Genomic DNA, 27,435 nt, shown 5'->3' with positions numbered 1-27,435 from the left:
CCTCCTCCTCCTCCTCCTCCTCCTCCTCCTCCTCCTCCTTCATCTTCTTTTTCTTCTTCTTTTACTACCACTACTACTACTACTACTAATACTTCTTCTTTTTCTTCTTCTTCTTCTTCTTCTTCTTCTTACACACCCTCCTTCTCTTCTACGCCCTCCTCCTCCTACTTCACACCTACCTTCTTCTCCTCTCCACGTTCTCCTTCCCCTTCACCCTTGCCTTCCCCACGCTCTCCATCTTCCACAGGTGGAGATGGTAGGAGATGCACTTTTTCCACCGATACCACATCGTACTTTATCATAAAGCGTTACTGCAGCGTTTTCCATTATTATTGTTATTATTATTATTTTCTTTTTTCTTTTAAACTATCCGCCATTTCCCGCATTAGCGAGGTAACGTTAAGAACAGAGGACTGGGCCTTTGTGGAATATCCTCACCTGGCCCCCCTCTGTTCCTTCTTTTGGAAAATTAGAAAAAAGAAAAAAAAAAAAAAAAAAAACGAGAGGGGAGGATTTCCAGCCTCCCGCTCCCTTCCCTTTTAGTCGCCTTTTACGACACGCAGGGAATACGTGGGAAGTATTCTTCATCCCCTATCCCCAGGGATAGAAAATTATTATTATTATTATTATTATTATTATTATTGTTATTATTATTATTATTATTAGTAGTAGTAGTAGTAGTAGTAATAGTAGTGTAGAAGTAGTAGTAGTAGTAGTAGTAGTAGTAGTAGTAGTAGTAATTGTTTTAACAAGAATATATTCCATTTCATTCCATACGTTGATTCAACCAAGCAAAACAGGACACGATACAGTGGTATGTCTCTATCACACCGGGGTCGCAGCCATGCTAACTGTCTCCCTCTGTCTCACGAGACATAGATTAACTTTTCCTTATTGGACCCCTGTCACCAGTTCTGAGGTGGGCAGTGTGTAATATGGTAGGGCTCGTCCCTTCCGCCCATCAACGCGGACCTTCCTATGTCCACGCGAGAGGATCCACGTCACCCTCGTACTTGACACAGCGCACACCTCTGGGGGGCGCGCTTGGGGGGCTTGGGTCACCGGATGTATCATCACAAGGGCCTCGGGTTTTAAGCTCGTTTCTCGAGCTGGTTCCCACGTAGGTGTCCAAGACTGCTGCTGCTGCTGCTGCTGCTGCCCCCCCACGGTATGGTGAGACGACCCAGTATGATTGGATGGAATGGAACTGCATTATCATCGCTGATCGCCGACTGTGATGATAGTGTGCTGTTCCGTTCCTGATGTTCAGATGACGTTCCGACCTGTTCCGTTCCTGATATTCAGATGACGTTCCGACCTGTTCCGTTCCTGATGTTCAGATGACGTTCCAGCCTGTTCCGTTCCTGATGTTCAGATGACGTTCCAGCCTGTTCCGTTCCTGATGTTCAGATGACGTTCCGGCCTGTTCCGTTCCTGATATTCAGATGACGTTCCGACCTGTTCCGTTCCTGATATTCAGATGGCGTTCCAGCCTGTTCCGTTCCTGATATTCAGATGACGTTCCGGCCTGTTCCGTTCCTGATATTCAGATGACGTTCCGACCTGTTCCGTTCCTGATATTCAGATGACGTTCCAGCCTGTTCCGTTCCTGATATTCAGATGACGTTCCGGCCTGTTCCGTTCCTGATATTCAGATGACGTTCCGACCTGTTCCGTTCCTGATATTCAGATGACGTTCCAGCCTGTTCCGTTCCTGATATTCAGATGACGTTCCGACCTCTGATTTCGATTATCCACCATGCCAGATACTGCCAGTTTGAATCACTGCGTCAGTCATGCCAGAGAGTATTAGTCTCGATCACTCGACCCCAATAATGCCACGTAAATGACACTGATTTACGATGGCTCCTCTAATAATGCCACGTTAGGACGGGACAGAGCGTCCTTACTCCCAACATCAGTCAAAAGTATTATGAGTTTTCAGTTGTTTGAATCGCCCTCTCAACATAGTCAGAAGTATTATGAGTTTTTTTCGTCGTTTGAATCCCCGCTCTCATCATCAGTCAAAAGTATTATGAGTTTCTGTTGTTTGAATCCTCTCTCTCATCATCAGTCAAAAGTATTATGAGTTTTTGTTTGAATCGCCCATCTCGACATCAGTCAAAAGTATTATGGGTTTTCGTTGTTTGAATCCTCTCAGCATCAGTCAAAAGTATTATGAGTTTTCGTTGTTTGAATCGCCCTCTGTGTCGTCAGTAAAGATGTAGAAAATATGGTAAATCATCCAAAACCTAAATATTACGTTTAAACGAAGCAGGTTCGCGTCTCTCCATACCCTCATGTAGTCTTATGAAGTCTTCGCATAGTCTTATGAAGTCTTAGAAAGGCTTATTGAAGTCTTCGCATAGTCTTATGAAGTCTTAGAAAGGCTTATTGAAGTATTCGCATAGTCTTATGAAGCCTTAGAAAGGCTTATTGAAGTCTTCGCATAGTCTTATGAAGCCTTAGAAAGGCTTATTGAAGTCTTCGCATAGTCTTATGAAGTCTTAGAAAGGCTTATTGAAGTCTTCGCATAGTCTTATGAAGTCTTACAAAGGCTTATTAAAGTCTTCGCATAGTCTTATGAAGTCTTGGAAAGGCTTACTGAAGTCTTCACATAGTCTTATGAAGCCTTAGAAAGGCTTACTGAAGTCTTATATAGTCGATCTGAGGCTGAAACAGGTCCTTCCATACGTGCGATGAAGGATTCGAGTCACTCCTCTATGTAAATGTATATCATTGTAGACCTTGTGTACAAGCATTTTAAGAAGAGAATGTATAATGCTTTATGTGATCATTCTGCCACATCCAGACCATTCAGAATTCCAGTTTTCTTTGATGCAGTCTCCCCCCCCCCCTTCTTTGCGTGGCCTTTGAAGCATCCACCTCCTTTCCCGCGATCCACCCTACAGGATCCAACACCTTTAGCGAGTAAGATGAATGTATTCCATCCTCCATCTCCCTTCCTTTGATCCATGTAAGATAAGACCTACCCCCTTCTCCCTCACATTCCCGTCGTTTAGGATCTTATATATATGTGTGTGTGCCTGGCGGATGATAGGACAACACTCATGGTCCCTCCCGCGATACAAAACCACGACTTTGGTCGCCGTCTTAAAGTCGCTGCCTCTCAGTTATATGAGGGAGGGTTTTCGTCGAGGGAGGGTTCTCGTTGAGGGTGGGTTCTCGTCGAGGGAGGGAGGGAGGGAGGGAGGGCTCTCGTCGAGGGAGGGTTCTCGTTGAGGGTGGGTTCTCGTCGAGGGAGGGAGGGAGGGAGGGCTCTCGTCGAGGGAGGGTTCTCGTTGAGGGTGGGTTCTCGTCGAGGGAGGGAGGGAGGGAGGGCTCTCGTCGAGGGAGGGTTCTCGTTGAGGGTGGGTTCTCGTCGAGGGAGGGAGGGAGGGAGGGCTCTCGTCGAGGGAGGGTTCTCGTTGAGGGTGGGTTCTCGTCGAGGGAGGGAGGAAGGGAGGGAGGGAGGGCTCTCGTCGAGGGAGGGTTCTCGTCGAGGGAGGGGTTCTCGTCGAGGGAGGGTCTTCGTCGAGGGAGGGTCCTCGTGTCTGGGGGACGCATCAGTTCAGCGTGAGAGTGAAAGCTATACACACACCACAGACCGGGAGGGTGAGGGATGTATACCACTACTACCCCACCTCCGTCGCGCGAGCTCGAGTCCTTAAGCCACAGGACGAAGGTGGCGGAGTAGGAGCGAGGGAGCGAGCGAGCGAAACCCGGTGTGTATGAAGGGTCTCCAAATGACGTGGTAAAGAAAAAAGAAAAAAAGGAATCTGTTGTGTCACGATGTCGGGGTGGGGAGGGGGTGTGCGGGGTGTCAAGCATTCCCCCAATACCCCCTCCTACCCCAACCCCCACACCCCGACGAAGGCAAGTGCGACGGCAACGGCGACGAGAGACGTTGGCACCGACGATCGTCGCGGGGACACTCGAAAGGTAACGCGACTTGCGCTCGGTAGTGTGAGACGCCCTTGGTCTCGTGAGGTCGTGGGATCACTCTTCGCGTCGACCCCCGTCAGTGACCTGCGAGGTTCGTGCCCCCGAGTCGATAGGTGGGCGCGGTGTGTGTGTGTGTGTCTCTGGGGTGTGGGAGGAGGTTGATTGAAGCAAAGAGAACCACAGGTACTGTGTTGATAGCTAAGACCTACGTACCTCCCTCCCTCAGGCTGTACGAGGCGAACATGGAGAAATGGGGGTATGTTCCAAGCTGGGGGGGAGTAACGTGCCAAGCGGGATAGTTATGCCTCAAGCTGGGGAGTTACGGGCTAAACTAGGATATTACGTGCTAAGCTGGGAAGTGACGTCTCAAGCTGGGAAGTTACGTGCTGAGGAGGGAAGGTACGTACTAAGCTGGGAAGTTATGTGCCGAGTTGAGAAGTTATTATCCAACTGGGAAGCTATGTGCCAAGCTGGGAAGTTTTGTGCCAAGCTGCGAAGCTATTTATCAAGCTGGGACGTTACCTACCAAGCTGGAAAAAATGATATACCAAGCTGGGATGCTATGTACCATTGCTGGGAAGTTGTGTGGTAAGCGGGGAAGTTATATACCAAGATGGGAAGTTATGTGCCAAGTTGGTTCCAAGCTAGGAAGCTACAGGCCATGATTTTATTTACTCTCTCTCTCTCTCTCTCTCTCTCTCTCTCTCTCTCTCTCTCTCTCTCTCTCTCTCTCTCTCTCTCTCTCTCTCTCTCTCTCTCTACATCCATCTATGTACGTATCTATCTACAATAGTGGCAGGCAGTAGGCAGCCAACAGTCAAGGAGATTCTAGCGTTTGTAACAGCGCGGTTATGGGGACGAGTTAGCGACAGCAGAGGAAGCCAGAACTTCAGTGGCTGTCAAGTGTCACTCCTTTGGCCCCCGGTGGCTGTCGTTTATCTCTCCCTCACCCGCACGCACAGCAGCTTGCTGGTGCTCATACCACAGATAGACAATCTCTCCATCCCACACACACACACACACGCAGCGCTCGACAGCGTGTAACTCATATAACGCGTTCCTCATGGCTCTAGGTTTTCCCTGCGGTGAGCGCTACCCGCGCTAAACCCTGCCTGTCCTTTTAGCTCTGTCCCGTCGCCATGACTGGTAAATAGGCTAGACCCCCCCTGTCGAATCCCGCCCTCATTGCTCCCAGCGAGCGGTCCACTCTCTATGTATTGTTTCTGGGGTGCCTTTACTAAACTGATTTATACACTTAAAAGCGGTGTTCACTTGACCATATGCTCCATCTCTCACATTTTTTTTTCTCTCTCTCGTCTACTTACCGAAATTCAGCAAAATTTTTCTTGACGATATCTTAAATAGAACATAGAAATAAGAGATATACACAGAGTCTTTCAAAGCTTCAGCCATTGCTCTCAAAAGCTGGTTCGACCAACCGTATGTACGTAAACCGAAGACACACGACGACTCATCCCAAGGCGGCTTTTAGCTCCCTCTCGCCGGGGGTCACAGTTTAGCCACAGTACGGTGAGGCAGGAGGGATATCACAGCACCACGCCTCATGCTGCACTGGTGAGCTCATAGTTTTAAAGAGAGAGAGATGTGGACGCTTGGGACGATCGGCTCCATTCGTGTTCAGCAGTCATGACTACACTTAGGTACCTAACGTGACTTGGTGGTTTGAGAAATACGCGCAAAATACGGCCATATCAGTCGGGTTTATTTCCTCACTGTGTAAGTAATGTTACCACAGCTAAGCGCGGGTACATATGTAGTACTCCCTCCCCGTACAGTGAGGATAGGTCATTACCAAATGGGTAATTACAGCCAGACTACTCAGTCGCCTTCCCTCTCTCTCCATTGTTGACCTGCACATGGTGAAGTACGTACCAGCGGTGTTATACGGTATTACATTACTTGTCCAGGGTGTTAAGTCGAAGTCAGATGGTATTATTGAGTTGAATTCTTAAAAGAAAAGTTAATGACTTGTTTGTCTGATGTTCTGGGGTTTTGTCTAATGTTTTGGGATGTGAGGGACTGACGAAAGAGGGTTTAGAAACACGAGTTGCTCAGCAGTACCATACTGACATGTACAAGGAAGTGCAGCTCAGGTGAGAGAGCCGATGCTGCTGGTGCAGGGATAGAATAGTGAGGCAGAGGTCCCTTGGTGCTGGTGCAGGAGGGGGTGAGTCATTTCCTGGGATCTTTAGTGCTGCTGCAGAAAGAACGAGGAGGTAACAATGTTGTAAGGCTGTGCTGCAGGAGGGAGAGGCCTTGCAGTGGTCCCATGTCTGTGCTGCAGGAGGGAGGAGGGGTTGCAGAGGTGCCATGTCTGTGCTGCAGGAGGGAGGTGAGGTTGCAGAGGTGCCATGGCTGTGCTGCAGGAGAGAGGAGGCGTTGCAGTGGTCCTATGGCTGTGCTGCAGGAGGGAGGAGGCGTTGCAGAGGTGCCATGTCTGTGCTGCAGGAGGGAGGAGGCATTGCAGAGGCACCATGGCTGTGCTGCAGGAGAGAGGAGGGATTGCAGAGGTGCCATGATTGTGGTGCAGGAGGGAGGAGGCATTGCCGAGGTACCATGGCTGTGCTGCAGGAGGGAGGAGGCATTGCAGAGGTGCCATGGCTGTGCTGGAGGAGGGAGGAGGCGTTGCAGAGGTGCCATGTGTATACTGCTACCGTAGAAGAGACAGAACCTGGCCGATGTCACAAGTTCGACGTTATCATGCGGGAGGCGTGCACGATTGATAACTGTGGCCGATCATCTCGCTTGACTGACTCTCAGGGCAGCTGAGCATGACATTCAAGGCAGTGCGGTGGGGGACTGTGCTTGGGGGTCTGTTCCCGCGGAGGTGTGAATTATGCATGCGCATGTGAGAGATGATGATAATGGAGCGATGCGTCACTGAGGTGTGACATGGGAGGGATTAGCAGTCCCGTGCCTAAGTTGGAGCAAGGTATCGAGATCGCTGACGTCGTCTGCAAAACGGATTACGAATGTAGGCTTAGGCATTCTGGGGGAAAGAGAGGTAGACGTCTGAGGACGACAAGCAAGTGTGCGATGAACTGAAGAACACGTTCTTAGTGTATCATGCTCGAGGACGCTGATCGACCCGACGCCAGCCAATTGGAATAGGAAGAGAACACTCGGAAAGTAATGAAGTTGCTAGAAAAGACATTAAGGACACTAAGAAACGGTCTTGGCCCACGTAAGGCTGACGGTTTTGATAAAGTATCTCTCTATGGGATGCACGAGTGTGTAGAAACACCGGAACGGGAGTTGGAATGAGTGTTCAAGAAGTTGATTGAGTAGGGCGTGGCGGCGAAGGAGTGGAAGACAGTGGACATAGCAACAATGGTATCAGGCCTGGATAGGATGTGTTGCTAATGAGGGTAAGGAAGCCTTCAGACTGTCCTTACTGGAAAAAGAAAGAAAACTGGAATTTTATCTTGTTTTTCTACGGTGGAGGCTCCAGTCTCGAACACAAGTCCACATCGAGGCCGGACCTTAATTGAAATGTAGAGAGGATTGTGAAAGGAAAAATGTAGAGACATGTATTGCGTGGTCTCCCTACGTAAGTACATTTGAATTCCTCTTGGGCCTTGACGACAGCAGAGAGCAGTTCTTTGATGGGGAAAAGAGAGCCCAGAAGAGTGTATAAGTGAGGAAATATATAAATTCCTTTGGACCCGCTGAACATGATAAAGGGGGTTGGGGGAGGAAATCAGCGTCACTACCACTGACACAACACAAGATAAGAGGCAGCCAGCGCCACACGGGTGTGAAAATCTCGACAGACAAACATAGATAAGAGACAGCAGGGCCAGACGACCGTGAATCTTGACACACACATCATAGATAAGAGGCAGTGACCGGACGAGTATGAAGCTCCTCACCACATATACAGAAAATAGATAAGATACAGAGGATAAAACACACACACACACACACACACACACACACACACACACACACACACACACAGTGCTCGGACACACACACACACATACACACACACACACACACACACACACACACACACACACAGTGCACGGACACATATCACAGGAGCGTTGGCTTGAGAACCTGGGCCACGGAACATCCACGCGTTATTACCCTCTCCGGCGAGAGATTTCCCCCGAGACGCTCTGTGGCCGAGAGATATATATTCCCGCGTCCGACTGACCACCGGGGTGATCCCCCACACGGCAGGGGCTCCTCCTCCTCCTCCTCCCTCCGTCCCTCCCTCTCTCCGTTCCTCCCTCCCTCTCTCCCTCCTCTTCCTCCCTCCCTCCGTCCCTCCCTCCCTGGTTGTCACCTCAGCAACACCCCCACGTCCTTTCCGCCAGGCCAGGGAGGGAAATCCTCTTTGCTGCAGGGTGTGTCACTGGCCGTGGCCGCGGGCGTCCCTCATCTGACCACCACCACCGCCGGAGCCCAGGACGACCCCCGCCCCCGCGGAACATGACTTTGATTTGCGGATTATTATTGTCGTTGGCTGAGGTGTGCTGTGAGTGTCACATGCTCAAAGTTTATATATATATATATATATATATATATATATATATATATATATATATATATATATATATATATATATATAAACAATTCATATAAATCTTGTATCCTGCGTGCTGGATAAATGTTATATCAGAAAAAGGAAACAAATTTGACGAGTGTCCCGCCCAAAAGACTGAAGACGAGTGGGTGGGTGGGTTGGTTGCCTGCAGTGTACAATGGTCTGATAGTAAAGTTGATGGAGCGACTAGTGGCATCAGAGAGAGAGAGAGAGAGAGAGAGAGAGAGAGAGAGAGAGATGAAAATCCTCAACTCGACTACCCTTTTCTTTATAAAGAGAAAATTGCCTTTGCGTTCATATTACTGGAAGGGGAGGGAGGAACTATGTTGATAAAACGGCTGGCTCGGAAATTTTCGGTGCGATCCTATTCCTCTCCCGTGCCTCAGAGATATTATTACGAGATCTGTTTTTACAGCGCGACGAAGGAGGTCAGATGTTCCCCCCCTCCCCCCTCTTTCGCGAATTTTATTTGAAATATATGAGAGAGAGAGAGAGAGAGAGAGAGAGAGAGAGAGAGAGAGAGAGAGAGAGAGAGAGAGAGAGAGAGAGAGAGAGAGAATGTTTGAAACAGTAACTTCTTTCATACAGTTAACTTCTTCTACGTTCACATGACTTGTAAGAATTAGCACCGCGAGTATTCAAAGTGCATCTGCTCTTTTTTTTGGGTCATACCGACGTGCCTCCTCCCTCACATGTAAGAAGGAGGCGTCAAGAACAGAGAAACAAAACACTGGCCTCATTTGCACCCCTTCGGTCTCTTTAGTCAATACGTACAACGTTCGGGGATTCGAGATGACACTCTACAGCCAAGCCACCTACCTACACACAGCGCTCCATGGCTCGACGTGATGTCTCCACGTGCCTTTTATTCATCCCCTCCATTCCCTCCGTACCAGGAACTCTCGACAGACTCATCCTTCTGTAGTTCGAACCTTCACCAGCACGTATTTGAATCACTATAACCTGAAATCTCGATTCCTTGTGTTATGGAACAGTGATGATTGTGTGAGAATATTTTTTGGGGGGTGGGGGAGGTTAGGTTGGCAAAGCAGCATTTTGTTTCATATCCTTAGAATCTTTTTCTTCTTCTGTCAGAAGCCTTGAATTAAGCCATTATAGATAGCATACGTAGATTAGGTAGCCTTGTTTCAGTCCCCATCATCGTCTCTTTTTCTTCTGTCAGAAGCCTTGAATTAAGCCATTATAGATAGCATACGTAGAATAGGTAGCCTTGTTTCAGTCCCCGTCATCGTCTCTTTTTCTTCTGTCAGAAGCCTTGAATTAAGCCATTATAGATAGCATACGTAGATTAGGTAGCCTTGTTTCAGTCCCCATCATCGTCTCTTTTTCTTCTGTCAGAAGCCTTGAATTAAGCCATTATAGATAGCATACGTAGAATAGGTAGCCTTGTTTCAGTCCCCGTCATCGTCTCTTTTTCTTGTGTCAGAAGCCTTGAATTAAGCCATTATAGATAGCATACGTAGAATAGGTAGCCTTGTTTCAGTCCCCATCATCGTCTCTTTTTCTTTTTTTCTTCGTAAGTGGTGGATCCACAGAAATTAAAGGATCAGGTATTAGAAAATTGTTTGAAGAATATAACGCCGTAACGTATTGAAATTAGATCACTGATTGAGTATAGAAGTCTGCCTTACCTTAAATAACCCCCTGTTATCTGACATGACCTTTACCTTAGACCCCTGTTGTCTGACATGACCTGTGGCGGCCTTCCACTTAACCGTAGATGTCAGACATGACTTGTGGGAACTTGATAGTACTAGACTTCTGATGTGTGACATGACCTGTGGGAACCTTATGCGAAACCCCAGGTGTCTTTTGACATGCGTGACCTCTGGGAACTTAGGCTAACCCTTGCGTGTCTGACATGACCTCTGGGGCACCTCCTCCCCCCCCTCCCACACACACACACACACACACACACACACACACACACACACACACACACACCCCGACTCTGGGAATCTCATATGGACGACACATCAGGAAGAAAGTTTTAGAAATTATATCCGTCTCACCGTCCACCAGCCAGCCAGCCAAGCCAGCCAGCGACTCCCACCAGCCAGCCAGCCGACTCCCTCGCCCATCATGCCGGAGAAACAATTTAATTATTCGAGAATACGATTTAATTTGTTGCTCGGGGTCAGAGCGTGTGGGGTCTCTGTTACCCGCTGTGACTCCCCTCTCCCCCGTGTCTTGAAGGATGAATCCATACATTCCCTCTGGTGTCTATCATGGTGTGGACCGGTTGGTTATCTGGTCTGTCAGGTTGCCTTATCAGGGCCATTGTGGTTCGAAGGGCCTTAGACATGGTCTTCGTGTGTTCGTGGCGATTGTGGAACCATTTGTGAAATGGCGCGGCGCCAATAGGCTTCAAAAAAGAATTGATTACGTTGTATCCCGTATATATATATATATATATATATACTGTGTGAACGCTGCACTTTACATATATACTGTGTGAACGCTGCGCTTTCCATATATACTGTATGAACGCTGCGCTTTACATATATACTGTGTGAACGCAGCGCTTTACATATATACTGTGTGAACGCTGCGCTTTACATATATACTGTGTGAACGCTGCGCTTTACATATATACTGTGTGAACGCTGCGCTTTACATATATACTGTGTGAACGCTGCGCTTTCCATATATACTGAGTGAACGCTGCGCTTTCCATATATACTGTGTGAACGCTGCGCTTTACATATATACTGTGTGAACGCTGCGCTTTACATATATACTGTGAGAACGCTGCGCTTTACATATATACTGTGTGAACGCTGCGCTTTCCATATATACTGTGTGAACGCTGCGCTTTCCATATATACTGTATGAACGCTGCGCTTTACATATATACTGTGTGAACGCAGCGCTTTACATATATACTGTGTGAACGCTGCGCTTTACATATATACTGTGTGAACGCTGCACTTTACATATATACTGTGTGAACGCTGCGCTTTACATATATACTGTGTGAACGCTGCGCTTTCCATATATACTGAGTGAACGCTGCGCTTTCCATATATACTGTGTGAACGCTGCGCTTTACATATATACTGTGTGAACGCTGCGCTTTACATATATACTGTGAGAACGCTGCGCTTTACATATATACTGTGTGAACGCTGCGCTTTACATATATACTGTGTGAACGCTGCGCTTTACATATATACCGTGTGAACGCTGCACTTTACATATATACTGTGTGAACGCTGCGCTTTACATATGTACTGTGTGAACGCTGCGCTTTACATATATACTGTGTGAACGCTGCGCTTTACATATTTACTGTGTGAACGCTGCGCTTTACATATATACTGTGTGAACGCTGCGCTTTACATATATACTGTGTGAACGCTGCGCTTTCTTTGTCAATGATTAACTTACTAATAATAACTCAGTGCAAAAAAAAAAAAAGAGTGTTTCATCACTTAATTAAAAAAAAAAAAAAGAGTATTTGATCATAAGGTAAATATTTGCGCAGCGTCATTGTGGTTCATTTATAAGTAAATGTTTGACTTGTGCACTTTTTTGCCGTCATCTTCAGGCAATGTTCTCACAGTGCTACGTTCTATTTTTTTTCCCCTTTAGTATCGTTCCTTTACGTAAAATGTAAGTTGTATTCCCTCAAAAGCTTCTCCCAAGCCGAGTGTTAGTCTACACCTACTCTGTCCATAGTGGCTGTTGAAGGTATGGCAACTGAGATATGTTTGTGTGGACCGTGGAGTATGTGGGGGTGGATGGGTGAGGGTTGGGGGTGGATGGGTGAGGGTTAGGGGTGATGGAACTGTTTGTTGGAAAGTCGTTGGAAAATCCACTGTGACTTGTATCGTCTCTATATGCTCAGTGAATTTCCTCTAAGAACTGAGGACGTAATGAACGAAAGTACTCACCTTTTTTTTTTTATTATTTTCTCTTTCCAGTAGCGAAAGAGAATATATATATATATATATATATATATATATATATATATATATATATATATATATATATATTGGAAAGGATCACAATTTTGCGCGTGATCAAGATCATTTTCCCCTTGGACTCAGGAATATATATATATATATATATATATATATATATATATATATATATATATATATATATATATATATATATATATATAAATATATATATATATATATATATATATATATATATATATATATAAATATATATATATATATATATATATATATATATATATATATATATATATATATATATATATATATATATATATATGTTTGGGATTGTTAAAACCGATATTACGTATACAAAATCACTATGGATGTGTTAGCTAGTATGGTATTCATATATTGTAGGAAACAGGAATTGAGTGGGTGATCCACTCATTATACAACAGACTGCTCACAGAGATTCTACTCTATTCGTCTGTTTATTCATCATTCGTTTTGCTTTACCGTAATGTGCCTTTACTGTCCGTCTGTCTGCCTTTGGGTAGACTCAGGTGTCAAATTTGTTCAGATTCCATCGTATATAGGAATGCTGGGTTTTTGAGTTGATTGGCAAGTGTCGCTTTTAACTGGTATGATTTGTGTTTATGGTATCTTAAGGCAATTATCCCGTTGCTGTTACTACTACTACTACTACTACTACTACTACTACTACTACTATTACTACTACTACTACTACTACTACTACTATTATTACTACCTTCCTCTACTACTTCCACTACTGCTACTATTTAGAAATCTGTAGCTTAACAGTTGTACGCAAAAACTACAGACTATGTAAATCTGTACACCACATCAGTTGTACACAAAGATTACAAAATGGAGATTGAGATCACATTAATTAGTTTAATAATTAAGGTATTCGAAACTTGCGTTGCCTGGTACCTCCAAGCCCTTAGTGATACGTAGACGATAGATTTCCCAAATCTCTTCGATTTATCGCATTTGATTACGAAAGAAGTTAGGAAAAACAATAATTTGCCGAGGGTGATATACGGGAATCGGTGTTACCGGACTCCACCTACTCTAGGTTACACCACAAGAGAAAAAAAACCACCCATGGCGAGGCTTGTAACATGGCGAGTGGAGTCTCGTGAAATAACACCTCACTCCAAAGGAAACCTATAGTTCCTTGCTGTTGGACGTAGCGCAACCTTGAGCTGCAGAAGGCCACTGATAAAAAAAAAAGAAAAAAGAAATGGTCCTGGGGTAATTATAAATACATAAGTTATTTATTCTTTGGGCTGTTGGATCCAACACAGCGGAGTACTTCTGTATTGCCTGTTTCTTACCCTACAACATTCGGCTTTGGAATTATTTATTTACCTTGTCATGTCTTTAGTAACACATACTTGTCCCTTTTATCAAAATGCAGTACGTGTCTTTGTCACCTCCTCATTCATCATGGATGCCAAACTTCTCTCATTCTCTCAAGGATTTTCAGTTTGAGCTGCTCCTGTCGCTTTCGCTCGTCTTGACCCTGGCAAACCAACAGTCACATCCACACACAGCGTGTGGAACGAGGTATTCCACCAGCCAGGAGACGTCCACATGTTTCCCCCTCATCTTCCTTCCATTTGCCCAAGCTATTGACTCTACTCCTTTTTATCAATGGGCTCTCAGCTACACTGCTTATCACCTTGACTGATGTCACAGCCAGATCACCACTTCATCAGATGCAATGCAAGGCTTCTGTTATCTTCCAGCGACCTCCTCCTCCTCTTCCTCCTCCTTCTACGCCGATTCACGCACCACTCGACCCACTCACTATCTTTATGACTTGAGAGGAAAAGAGAAGGGGCAGCAGCAGCAGCTTCATCATCATCTCTACGCAATAAAGTGTAGTAATTTCGCCCCTGTTCCGCCACGGTGCAGAGGTTGCCCCGGCAATAACGCTGTCACGTCTTTCCTGCACCCGCTTCTCCGTCTGGAGCAACCCTCACCAGCCGTGACGACCCTCCAGACTTTCTAACCCAAGACACAATAAGACCATCGTACTTGCACTTCTTTTTTTTTTTTTTTTTTCCAGGCGGGACGCAGTTGTAAGGGGCGGTTTGACCGACATAGGGTGATAGATGAGGGCGGATATAGATAAAGTCCTGGCGGTATTAGGTCAAGAAGAGACTGACGATAGATTCAATTTATAGATTTTTTTTTTTTTTTTTTTTTGATGGCGAGAAGAAATAGACGAGCTAGTACAGAGACGAGAGTGGTGGGCGGAGCGTACCACTTGTCAAGGGAGGGCACTAAGACGCCAGGAAGCTTTCAACATAGGCTACATAAATACGTAACTTCTAATGGCTGTGTGTAGTGTGTGTGTGTGTGTGTGTGTGTGTGTGTGTGTGTGTGTGTGTGTGTGTATGTACAGAGGAGTTGCCTCCTATGGGCTGATGGGCCTTTGGGAGTCTCGCGTGTTCATGTCATCTTACCTCCTTCAGAATATCACAGGAAGGTCCAGGAGCCAGACCTTCCCCTTATTGTTTCTCCCTTCACTTTACACACACACACACACACACACACACACACACACACACACACACACACACACACACACACACACATTTTCTCAGCTAAGTGAGTTTACTCTCCTCTCCTCCTCGAGAGAGATTCCAACCAGTACACCTGCACACTGTCTTCCTAACTCTTCCTTCTCCCTCTCCTGCTGGGGCATCACATAATCCTGGTCCAGCCACCACATACATGGTCCTACCGTAGACCATCAACAACTGACACCTTCTCCCTCTCCTGCTGGGGCATCACATAATCCTGGTCCAGCCACCACATACATGGTCCTACCGTAGACCATCAACAACTGACTACCATATGACGTAGAAACTTACTGTAGTAATTCGTGCAGTGAGGTTCTGTGAAGTTATCCTCAACTCACCAACAGTCAGGTGTGATTTCTGCTCATGACTTGCCTCGGAGAGTCTTTGTAGGCTTTATATTATTATTTCTTTTTTTTTTTAAGCGGGATTATAGACTTGCGTCATGCGGTCGTCTTCTCACTACATCTTTTATGAAGTCCGCGTTAGAATATTCTAACACACTGCTCATCACATAGGTTAGGTGATCCGAAGATGGAAGGCGTTCACATGTGTTAGTTGATCCGAAGATGGAATGCGTTCACATAGGTTGGTTGATCTGAAGATGGAAGGCGTTCACATAGTCTAGTTGTTCCGTAGATGGAAGGCGTTCACATAGGTTAGTTGATCCGAAGATGGAAGGCGTTCACATAGGTTAGTTCATCCGAAGATGGTTGGAACGCGAGGCGTATATAACCTCACCTCTCCGAAGCCGTTCGTTGATGAATTCGAATGAACTCTGACCTTCAGACACAAACTGGCCTCTTATCTTTTGATGCGAAGCCACTCCGTCCATTGGTGTCGAAGCGTTAGGTTACGTCCCTGCTTGCCCTACGTTTTTAAGTTCGGTTTGCAGGACTGTAATAACTTATTAAGTCCTCGTGTCCTTTTCTTGTCAATCAGCTACTTCCACCTCCACTTCTGCGGGATCCACTTCAGTAGATATGGTGAGAGAAGTTGAATGTAGAAGTTTCGGCTTCAAGAGTTGCAGTCACAAATAAGACGGTCGACTTTCCCCTCTCTGAATTTCATAAAAGTCTCCCTCAAAAGTTTTCTGAATTTTCAGAACATTATTTAAGGTTTTCAGGGTCAAGGTAATAGTCTGTTGCTTCTTTGTGTACTGCTACAGTGTTGGGAAAGGAAGCTCTGAACCTGCCTTGAAACAGTCACCAGCCTTGGCTCCAGTGGTGGCAACTCTTAAAAAAAAGAAAAGAAACGAGAGCATTGTTTCAGTTGTCATTATCTGTAGTTTCCCGTTGAGGTCAGTTATCTGTGATGTTGTTTGCCATGAAGTGTAATGCTTAGAACCCCTGAGGATTCGTAAGCTCTGCGTATATGTAGCTTTCCCTCTGTATCAACGTCTTCGTCTTTTCCAAACATGTCAGTCAACGTTCACGACACGAAGGGGTTCTTCCCCAACGGGCGAAATCTGTCGTGGCCAGGTCGATATTGGAGTCAGGAACTTGTACACTTGTGAAAAAAGGTGAGTTTATCCGTCGTTCTTTATGCCGTTATACCCCCGTTCGTTATTTAGATAAGTCTTTCGTTTGTGGATTTTTTGGAAATCTAGACGTTCGCGATGATCATCAAGAATGACATTGTTTTTTTTTTTCTTTATCGGTAAGAGTAAAAGGCTGCGAGCTGCGTCAGTCGATGTAGAATAAGTCACAGGTTGTCGATGGACTGACCCCCCCCTTCGGTCTAGGAAATCCCTCGCTACCGCCCAGTAGACCAACGCCTCCTCCTCCTCCTCCTCCTCCACGCCTGATCCCCACCATGACTTTCCCGCTCTTGAATAATTACGGGTCATGTCATACCATCACCCGCCGCGCCTCGCCGCAGTGCCCCTTCCCCACCCGCCACACCGCGCCTCACTCCCCTCACCACGTAGGTCTACCCGTCATCGTAATACACGTCTCGTATCTGCCAGACTTCACGCCTCCTTGCTTTTACTCACCTTTTTACGAAATCGTCCGTTTTTTTCCCCCCTTCAACTTTCATTTACCATAATTCTGCAAACCCTAGTTGCCATTTGGGCTATTCCTATCTATTATTCTTGTCCACAGTTCCATCCAGGACCTCCGCCTCATACATCAGTGTTTGGTGGTAAGTTCATCCTCCAAACTCATTCGTTCTCAGCCGTCAACTTCTCAGGGTCCTCATTCTACCATGTCGTTCATCCATGCACATTACATGTACACATTCCTCACCATATCAGTCTCCACACAACTTGTCTCACCTTTTCTCCTCACAGCAACTTGACGTAGTCTTGCTTCCCATCCAACTTACACTTTTCAACCTGTCGTCTTGAAAATCTCATGTTTTTTTTTTCTTATTTATCGTTTTAGTTTTTATACAACGTAGGAGAACATGCTAAAGTCGTGTCTTCCCGCACTGTAGTCTCACCAACTCCGGCAAACCCTCGTGTAAGACCTGTTGTCACGCGCGCTGTACCGCTAACCCTTTCTTCCCGCAGACGTATCAGTCTTAAATTTTTTGGCACTGTTGCCACTGCACACGTGTATGAGAATTGCCAGTGTCCAGCCCTTCACTGTGGAGGGAATCATGGCTCGTAGGACCATACACTCACACCCTCAAGTTATCCTCGTCTCTACTTGTCACTTCCTGTAGCATTCTCTACACACCCTCTAAGTTATCCTCGTCTCTACTTGTCTCTTCCTGTACGATTCTCCACCGCCGCTTGACACATCCTCCTCCTCTTCTTCCTCCACTCTGTCTCCCGCCTTTCTATCCACATCACACTGACAGTGATCATCTCCCTTGCTGTTAATACCTTCAGTTACCTCCTCACGTCGAACCCTCAGTCATGTTACTGTACAGTGGGGGAAGCAAATGTAACACTCATCTCAAATCCGTCTGCTTGATGAGAACACCCCTGGTTCTTCCGTGGCATTGGTGAATACGTCAGTTTACGCATTACTCCCCATTCTTCAGATGCCACGACCTACGTCCTCCCTCCCTCCATCCCTGGTGTACCACACTACCTGCATTAAGGTCTTCTGGCAAGGGTTGATGGTAACAGGAAGCGGTGGCCTCATGATGTTGGCCTGAGCTGCCAAACCCTTACTTCCTCCCTCACTGCTTCTCCCTCCCTTATCGACCCTCGGACCCTTCCACTTTTCCACCTTAACACTCCCTCACTTGTCCTCATCCACGTTAACACTCCCTCACTTGTCCTCCCTCACTCATCAACCTCAACACTCCCTCACTTGTCATCCATCACTTGTCCTCCCTTACTTGTCCTTGACTCACCCACTTTAACACGCTGCCTTTCACTTCGCCTCTCACAACCCTGAGCCCCTCAGTTTGTGCCCCTTTAACACATCCCAGTTTGTTCGTCCTTCCCTGACGTCCCCTTCACTCCTCCTCCTCCTCCAGTACACGTCCACGATACTAACCCCCGCATACATCGACGCCCTTTGTTCTCTCCTGACAGCCCAGCCCTGTCACCCATCTTTCGGGGTGCTTCGTATTCCTCTTGCCCAACACTTTGCTGCTGCTCATCTCCCACAACAGGACCCACGTCCACACGCTCCCTTTCACTCATCTTCCTCAACATAACCCTTTCACCGTGTCACCTTAGCATTTTCCCTTCACTCGCTCCCTATAGCTTGCCTCTCCCCTTCAACAGGTCCCGTTGCCCTTCATCACGTCGTTCTCGGTATACCCCCTTCAACACGGCTCCATGAACACCTTCCTCCGAGGTAGATTCCTGTTGACACATCGACTCAAGCACATCTTCATCGACACGTAACCTGTTCGCATGTCCCCTCACCACGTGTACCAAGACACGTCCACTTCAACACGTCTTCGTCGACAGATTGCCTCTAACACGTCTTCGTCGATAGGTTGCCTTCAGCACGTCTTCGTCGACTGGTTCCTTGAAACACGTCTTCGTCTACCGGTTCCCTTTAAACACGTCTTCGTTGACAGGTTCCCTTCAGCGGGCCTCATCGACAGGTTCCCATCAGCACGTCTTCGTCGACAGGTTCCCTTCAACACATCCTCGACGATATATACCTTCAGCGCGTCCACATCGATACATCTCTTCCAGTTTGATCCCTTCGACATGTTACCCTCATCAGGGCTATGTCGACACGTCCCTTTCAACAAGCTTCCGTAGCTATATCCCCTTCATTACGTCCCTAGCAACGTGTCAGCATCAACACTTCATCTTTTACAAATCCCTTTCGATATAATTCATTCAGCACTTTCCCGTCGGCCTAGGCAATTCAACACGTCATCTAGTCCCTTTGAATTTGTAATTTGTACCACGTTCCCTTCGTTGGATCGTCTTCCACTGGACCTCCTCATCACGTATCTCTCCATATGTCTTCTACAGCTTTAGTCCATCAGGATACAACAGTTCAACCCATCTTCGTCGACGGACGTCCTTCAACCTGTCTTTATTATCATGTCCACTTCCTGTCGACGGGTCTTCCTCATTCCCTTCCCCGTCTACGTAATTCCCTGTAGCTTGTTCCTACCAATTTATGACCGTCAACACTCGTTCTCCGTCGACATGTTCTCCTCAATACGTCTTCGTCGACATGTATCCTCCCCTCCTAGTATGTCTTCGACGACAGGTGCCCCTCAATACGTCGTCGCGGATATGTTTCCCTCAGGACATCTCCGTCGACGTGTTCGCCTCTGTGCATCCTCGAGATGTGTTCCTCTCATTACGTCGCCTTCGAAATGTTCCACTGTTAAAGTTCTCGTCGATATGTTCAACTCAGTACGTCCCCGTTGACCGTGCGTCCTCATCAATATGTCCCCTACACTACACCCTCGTCGAGATGTCCCCCTCAATGCGTCCTCGTCGAAATGTCCCCCCCCCCTCCCATCAATTCGTCCTCGTCCACATAACTCCTTCAGCACGTCCCGGTCAACATTGTACCAACTAGCATATCCTCACTCACATATACAGTTTTCCTCATCACAGGAACATCAAGCAAACAAGAACTACCACAACGACACCTCCTACTATGTGGCATTTAACCTTCTACAGTGGCATCTAAGCCTCCACAACGGTGTCCGAGCTTCCACTGTGATATCTAAGGTGATCCTCAAACCCCAGTTTGAGACTTGAGCTTACCAATTTATGAAGCATTTCCCTCACTCTCAGTCTCTCTTTTCCCCTGTTGACCATTTGTGTACTACACACACGGGGAAAAAGTCGTAGTGCACCTTGGGGAAAGATGTATATAATCGTAATGTTTCCTTCCACCACTGAAACATCAGCGTGAACCCAGAACTCAAACTACAGAGAACCCACCTCTCCTCGTGTCCTCACTGAGGTGTGATGCGAGAAGCCAGCCAGGTGTCTTGAGATGTTTCCCGGACGACAGGTGATCGTGGTGCACCTGGAGGAGGCCGAGGTGTCTGGCACATTAAGAAAAATATATTATAGGCCTACGACTCACAGGGGGGTGGGGCGGGGGGGCGGGCGGGCCGAGAGAGAGTGTAGTGCTACACCACCACCACCACTTACACAAGTAACGCCAGCGGGAGCAAGCTCCCTCGGCTGCTACGTGCCCCAGGGAACTGCTAAGTGCCCTCGGGAACAACAGCTCACGCCTCGTGACCCCGGACTTAAGCCTCTGCCTTCCTTCAGGCGTCACGCCCATCTCCCCAGACCAAACCACAAGGTGTTGCAAATGGTAGTTGCAGGAGGCACAATAAATGGCCGCTTGCAGAGGGTTGGTTTTTGCCTCTGGCCAAGTCACCGATGATCCGTAGACGAAAAAGGAGAATGGGTTTTCGTGTTCAATAAGGAAATACTTTCTCATCCGTAAGACCAGGAATATGGCTTTTGACACGGCGGAGCTACAGGTGTGCAGTGTGACACACGCACACACACACACACACACACACACACACACACACACACACACACACACACACACACACACACACACTCAACACGACGAAAGAAGGCCTTGGCATGATATTATAAAGCAGGAAAATATGCTTCTTTTTTTTTTTAAGTGGCTCGGGAGTTGACATCATCCTAAACCTGTCATCAGGGTCCCACCTCAGAAGAGGAGTAAAGAAAGACAAACTGACTTCAAGCAAGTTTTAGAATAACATACGTGTACATGGATGAGGAATTATTCACCATGCTGTTTATATCCTACGTAAAGCCTGGACTGGAATATGATTCTCACGTTTAGTCACCGCACTTTGGAAAGCACATGAAAAAAGAGATGATAGAGAAGGTCCAGAGGAGGGCAACAGAGATGGGGAGTTACAGGGCAAGTCGGCTAGAGGTCTTAGAATTTGGAAAAAAAAAAAAAAAAGAAGAGTGAGGGGTGACTTGAGCACAACTTGTTAAGTTTCCAGGTCAGTTCGATGAAGCTAACAGTGAACTGTTCTTTGAAAGATTCGGCGACAGAGCACCTAGAGGACATAACATGGAATTGACCAAGAAACTTGTTAGAAAAGAGGTGGAGGAATAATGCCTTTATGACGAGATGTAGTGGAGGAAGGATTGAGTTTAAGAGGTGGAGGAATGCTTTTATGACGAGATGTAGTGGAGGGAGGATTGAGTTTAAGAGGTGGAGAATAATGCCTTTATGACGAGATGTAGTGGAGGGAGGATTGAGTTTACTCTTCATGATGCGAGGATGGATGTAGACTCAAGTTTAGAAAAGTTGTACGATGGTAGTGATAGTACAGGAGATGAGGCTTCACTAGCGTAAAACTCCCTCCCAGTATGGTGAGGGTAGGTAATTTGCATACTAAGAAAAAGATATCTTTAACACATACGCACAAACATACTCAGAAAAGTACACACACACACACACACACACACACACACACACACGCACAAACACATACCGGAACTCACAGACGCCCGACACTGGCCATGAGTCAGCACGGGACCGCCTGAGATCAAACCTGCATGGGTTCGAATCCTAGGTGGGAGCTGTGGTTTCGGTGCATTACCCATGACATCTGGGGACTGAGTGTGCACGAATGTGGCCTTTTTTGTCTGTTCTTGTTGCACTACCTCGCTGAAGCAAAGGGTAGCGATGCTGTTTCCTGTGGGACGGGGTAGCGACAAATATGGATGAAGGCAAGTAAGTATGAATATTTACATCTGTGTATATGTATATGTCTGTGTATGTGTATGAATGTATATGTACGTGTATGATCGTTTATATATATATATATATATATATATATATATATATATATATATATATATATATATATATATATATATATATATATATATATATATTTTATCCCTGGGGATAGGGGATTAAGAATACTTCCCACGTATTCCCTGCGTTTTGTAGAAGGCGACTAAAAGGGGAGGGAGCGGGGGGCTGGAAATCCTCCCCTCTCGGTTTTTTTTTTTTTTAATTTTCCAAAAGAAGGAACAGAGAATTGGGCCAGGTGAAAAAGGCCCAGTCCTCTGTTCTTAACGCTACCTCGCTAATGCGGGAAATGGCGAATAGTTTGAAAAAAAAAAAAAAAAAAAATATATATATATATATATATATATATATATATATATATATATATATATATATATATATTATATATATTTATATATGGAATGAGAAGATAATGGTACGGAAATAATGCGTGGGTCGTGATCCACGTGTTGACCTTTCTACGTGGTGTATGATGCGACACACAGGTCGCCGGAACGTGCTCAAGTGTTGCACCGTAAGGCAAGTAAGTACCCGAGAACGAGGCGCGCCCCGGCAGTCCCCTCCTCAAGTGGGAGCCGACAGGTGAGGTAAGAATGGCTCCTCCCTAGGAACATGGAAAGACGTCTATGAAAGAGAAAGTATTTAAGTGAGAAATTGAAAAAAAAAAAATCCCCCCAAATTCATTTTTTTTCTCATTATTTTTAGCCTGAAGATATTTAGGCTAAAGGTATAAGGCTTATATATAATTTTTTTTTTTTAATGTGTTTGATGGGAGTATGTTTGTATCACTTGTTTACCAAATGGCGTCGTAGCTATGTGTCTTCGTTGTATATCAACCGACTTATATTTCTCTCTTGTGTCTCCCCTGATGATGTGATTATTACACGAAAGTGCACTTGGGAACTTATCGTGAATTTGCTCGAGTTGCCTTTCCTCTCTGACCGCATTTAGCGACCAGATCTGAGCAGCGTACTCTAAAGGAGTACTCAACTTTATGACCTGTAACATGTGTCTCCCACACAGTTATGTATATATACACTTATACCAGTGTAATTCCAACAGTCACTTTTTGTACCCCTTGTCTTCAATACAGTAGATCTGCATACGCATTCCCCCCCCAAATCCCCAGTCACCCCTCACCTTGACCCTTACATTCACTGGATAACCTGACGAAACCAGTCACTCACCTTTCTTTCTTGAGGCATTCAGCTGCAGTCTCGTCCACCCTCTCCAGAGGCCTTCATCCAGAGGCCTTGAGCTTCTTCAGTCACCGCTGCACAGCGAGACAGACAGTCTACACCTACGACACCCTCAATGGTGTTCAGTCACTTTCGGCCCCTCTCAGAGTGAGTAACTATCGCGCGAAAGACATACAAATCTAGTACGCGAGTCGGTCATCCTGTATAATGGTCGGCTCGCCTGTCTGGCTGCCTGGCTGGCTGGCTGGCTGGGTGGCTGGCTACCTAGCTGGCTGGCTGGCTGGCTGGCTGCCGACGCCTCTTCCCCCTCCCCCTTTCACCCAGGTACGGCAAGAGCAGGTACTCTCGCCCCACAAGTCTGCACAACGGTGCTACACTCGCCATGAACGTCTGCTCAACGTTGCTACACTCGCCATGAACGTCTGCTCAACGTTGCTACACTCGCCATGAACGTCTGCTCAACGTTGCTACACTCGCCACAATCGTCTGCTCAACGTTGCTACACTCGCCATAAACGTCTGGTCAACGTTTCTACACTCGCCGTAAACGTCTGCACAACGGTGCTACACTTGCCACAAACGTCTGCACAACGTTGCTACACTCGCCACAAACGTCTGCACAACGGTGCTACACTTGCCACAAACGTCTGTACAACGTTGCTACACTCGCCACAAACGTCTGCACAACGGTGCTACACTTGCCACAAACGTCTGTACAACGTTGCTACACTCGCCATAAACGTCTGCACAACGGTGCTACACTTGCCACAAACGTCTGTACAGCGGTGCTACACTCAACGTAAACGTCTGCACAACGTTGCTACACTCGCCACAAACGTCTGTACAACGTTCCCTCGCCAAACGTACAAAAATAAACGGTAAAAGTTTTTGGGCCGTAGTAAACACAGGAATTGACCAATTAATATGTGATATGAAAAGATGGGGGGATTTGTTTGGTGGGATGAAATTCGTATTCTTAAAAGTCGAGAGAGAGAGAGAGAGAGAGAGAGAGAGAGAGAGAGAGAGAGAGAGAGAGAGAGAGAGAGAGAGGGAGAAGTCATCGTTATATTCCTGCGGTCGATACGCCCGTAGCATCACACAGGAGTTTCGTCCCCACGTACTGAATGCGAAGAGGTACGCGGAGGGGACGGAGTGGAAAGACAGAGATATAAGAAGAGGAAAAGCAAGACCCCAGTGCGATTTAATCCTCCCCTCCCCCCCCATCCCCTCCTCCTCCTCTTCCTCCTCCTCCTCCTCCTCCTCCTCCTCCCTTCATAGCCATGTGTCGACACAGTGACCAACAAAAAAAAAGGGGCAGTGAAAGGGCGAGGTTAGCGGTGAGGTGAAGCCACTCCAGAGACTAGGGGGTCTCTGAGCCGCCCGTCCGCCCGCCCCGCCAGACGAGTTGGTCTTAGGGGGGGTCTCTGGAGATGCCTCTGTCCCTCTGGCTGGGCTGGGCTGGACGGACCCTCCCTCACTCCTGTGGACACCAGGAAACGAGAAGGAAAATGTTTCGTCCGACGCCTCACGCCCTCTTACGCACAGGCGGGAACGCAAATTTTAACGAAGTGGAGACGGGAGAGAAAAAGGAGGCAGGAGGGAGAGGGAGGGAACGTAACGTCACGTGAAGGGAGAGAGAGGGAACGTAATTTAACGTGGAGGGAGAGGGAGGGAACGTAACGTAACGTAACGTGAAGGGAGAGGGAGGGAACGTAACGTAACGTGGAGGGAGAGGGAGGGAACGTAACCTAACCTGGCTTTACTTCTACGACAGATTTAATTAACGGACGATTTTTTTTTATATATGTATGATCACAAATAACAAATTAAGTGTAGATGCTGATATACTTATATACTTGTGTGTATATGTACATATATATATATATATATATATATATATATATATATATATATATATATATATATATATATATATATATATATATATATATATATTGGGGAAGAGCAGTGTGGTTTCAGAAGTGGTAGAGGATGTGTGGATCAGGTGTTTGCTTTGAAGAATGTATGTGAGAAATACTTAGAAAAGCAAATGGATTTGTATGTAGCATTTATGGATCTGGAGAAGGCATATGATAGAGTTGATAGAGATGCTCTGTGGAAGGTATTAAGAATATATGGTGTGGGAGGCAAGTTGTTAGAAGCAGTGAAAAGTTTTTATCGAGGATGTAAGGCATGTGTACGTGTAGGAAGAGAGGAAAGTGATTGGTTCTCAGTGAATGTAGGTTTGCGGCAGGGGTGTGTGATGTCTCCATGGTTGTTTAATTTGTTTATGGATGGGGTTGTTAGGGAGGTGAATGCAAGAGTTTTGGAAAGAGGGGCAAGAATGAAGTCTGTTGGGGATGAGAGAGCTTGGGAAGTGAGTCAGTTGTTGTTCGCTGATGATACAGCGCTGGTGGCTGATTCATGTGAGAAACTGCAGAAGGTGGTGACTGAGTTTGGTAAAGTGTGTGAAAGAAGAAAGTTAAGAGTAAATGTGAATAAGAGCAAGGTTATTAGGTACAGTAGGGTTGAGGGTCAAGTCAGTTGGGAGGTGAGTTTGAAGGGAGAAAAACTGGAGGAAGTGAAGTGTTTTAGATATCTGGGAGTGGATCTGGCGGCGGATGGAACCATGGAAGCGGAAGTGGATCATAGGGTGGGGGAGGGGGCGAAAATTCTGGGAGCCTTGAAGAATGTGTGGAAGTCGAGAACATTATCTCGGAAAGCAAAAATGGGTATGTTTGAAGGAATAGTGGTTCCAACAATGTTGTATGGTTGCGAGGCGTGGGCTATGGATAGAGTTGGGCGCAGGAGGATGGATGTGCTGGAAATGAGATGTTTGAGGACAACGGGACTCGTATCTTCACATCCACCAGATGCCAGACCCAAGCGCAGATTCACCTTGAAATCACACGTTCTTTTGCTCTCTTAAACTTTAAAGCATACGTTCTTTTATATATGATAATCCAGGTGTGAAAGGTCATGTGTAAGTAAACTTTTAAGAATTATTCTAATTCCACGAAGTTTTCTCGTCTGTTGTGGATGCAGCTCACAACTTCCATGTCACTCCGGGAGGACTGGTTGTCAAATCCCGTCGTTGACCACACGTCCGCCGATGAACACTCGTTACTTTCACATACTGACCCCGGCGGGAGGGGTCAGGTCAACCTGCATGACTCCGGCCGGCCCTCGCGTGCGTCCGGACCCGTGGTGGTGGTTCTTCACCTCTCAGACGTGGAAGACCCACTCTCGCACCTGAGAGGTGTGTGGTGGTCTGAGCAAACACTTGAGTGGTAGATAGAGACTAGAATCAAGAAATGAAAGGTGGGCAGAGTAATGGAGAAGAGACTTATAATCAAGGTATGAAAGATGGGCAAAGTAATGGAGAAATACGAAGGTAAGATTTTAAAAAAAAAGAAAAAAAAAAGGATCCATAGGACATACCAGAACATGAATAGAAAATGGGATTCGTATGAACTCGGTAATGATGGAAGAGCAATGAGAGAGGCCAGCCAATCACACAGCCCGGTAGTTGATGACAGATGATGAAATGAAAAGCTCAATATACGTCACACAAAGTTGAGCCACTTGCCATTACTCCATATTACAGGACTAAGTGTGTGACCCATTGATCTCCTCCGCGCCCGTGTTTTCTGATTTCCTGTTTACCGCCGGTTGACAGAAAACGAGGCCCAGAGTTCAGCAATGTGGAACTTCATTTACCGGAGAAGTATATATGGTTCATTTCATGGTGTTTCAGGAGAGACTGAAGTACTTTAAAGAGTTTCTTTGCATTCGGGAATTAGCGACTTTTTTCCCCCCCGGGGTTTCCTTCCGGCTCAGACTTCGCAGTACTCAAAATCATGCTTAAAACTCATGTGAGAGGATGGACTGTGTTTTTGCTCTCTGTGATCTCTCTTAAAACTTCTCTCTCTCTCTCTCTCTC

At 46.4% G+C, this 27,435-nt stretch overlaps 2 protein-coding genes across 2 annotated transcripts in view; one reads left to right on the top strand and one right to left on the bottom strand.

The window, feature by feature from the left end:
* The window catches only part of LOC139765678 (proton-coupled zinc antiporter SLC30A2-like), a 79,661-nt gene extending 59,026 nt beyond the window's left edge, over positions 1-20,635 (bottom strand). The window contains exon 1 of the mRNA XM_071693428.1: positions 20,404-20,635. The gene's annotated coding sequence lies outside the window, so the exon portion shown is untranslated. The remainder of the gene's footprint in view (positions 1-20,403) is intronic.
* Positions 1-27,435, top strand: part of LOC139765685 (uncharacterized) — a 130,879-nt gene that overhangs the window by 25,917 nt on the left and 77,527 nt on the right. The gene's annotated exons all lie outside the window — the stretch shown is intronic.

This window comes from Panulirus ornatus, chromosome 4 (assembly GCF_036320965.1).
Source record: "Panulirus ornatus isolate Po-2019 chromosome 4, ASM3632096v1, whole genome shotgun sequence".
Classification (NCBI taxonomy): Eukaryota; Metazoa; Arthropoda; class Malacostraca; order Decapoda; family Palinuridae; genus Panulirus; species Panulirus ornatus.
Note: the sequence above shows the minus strand (reverse complement) of the source record. Positions and strands in the feature narration are given on the sequence as shown.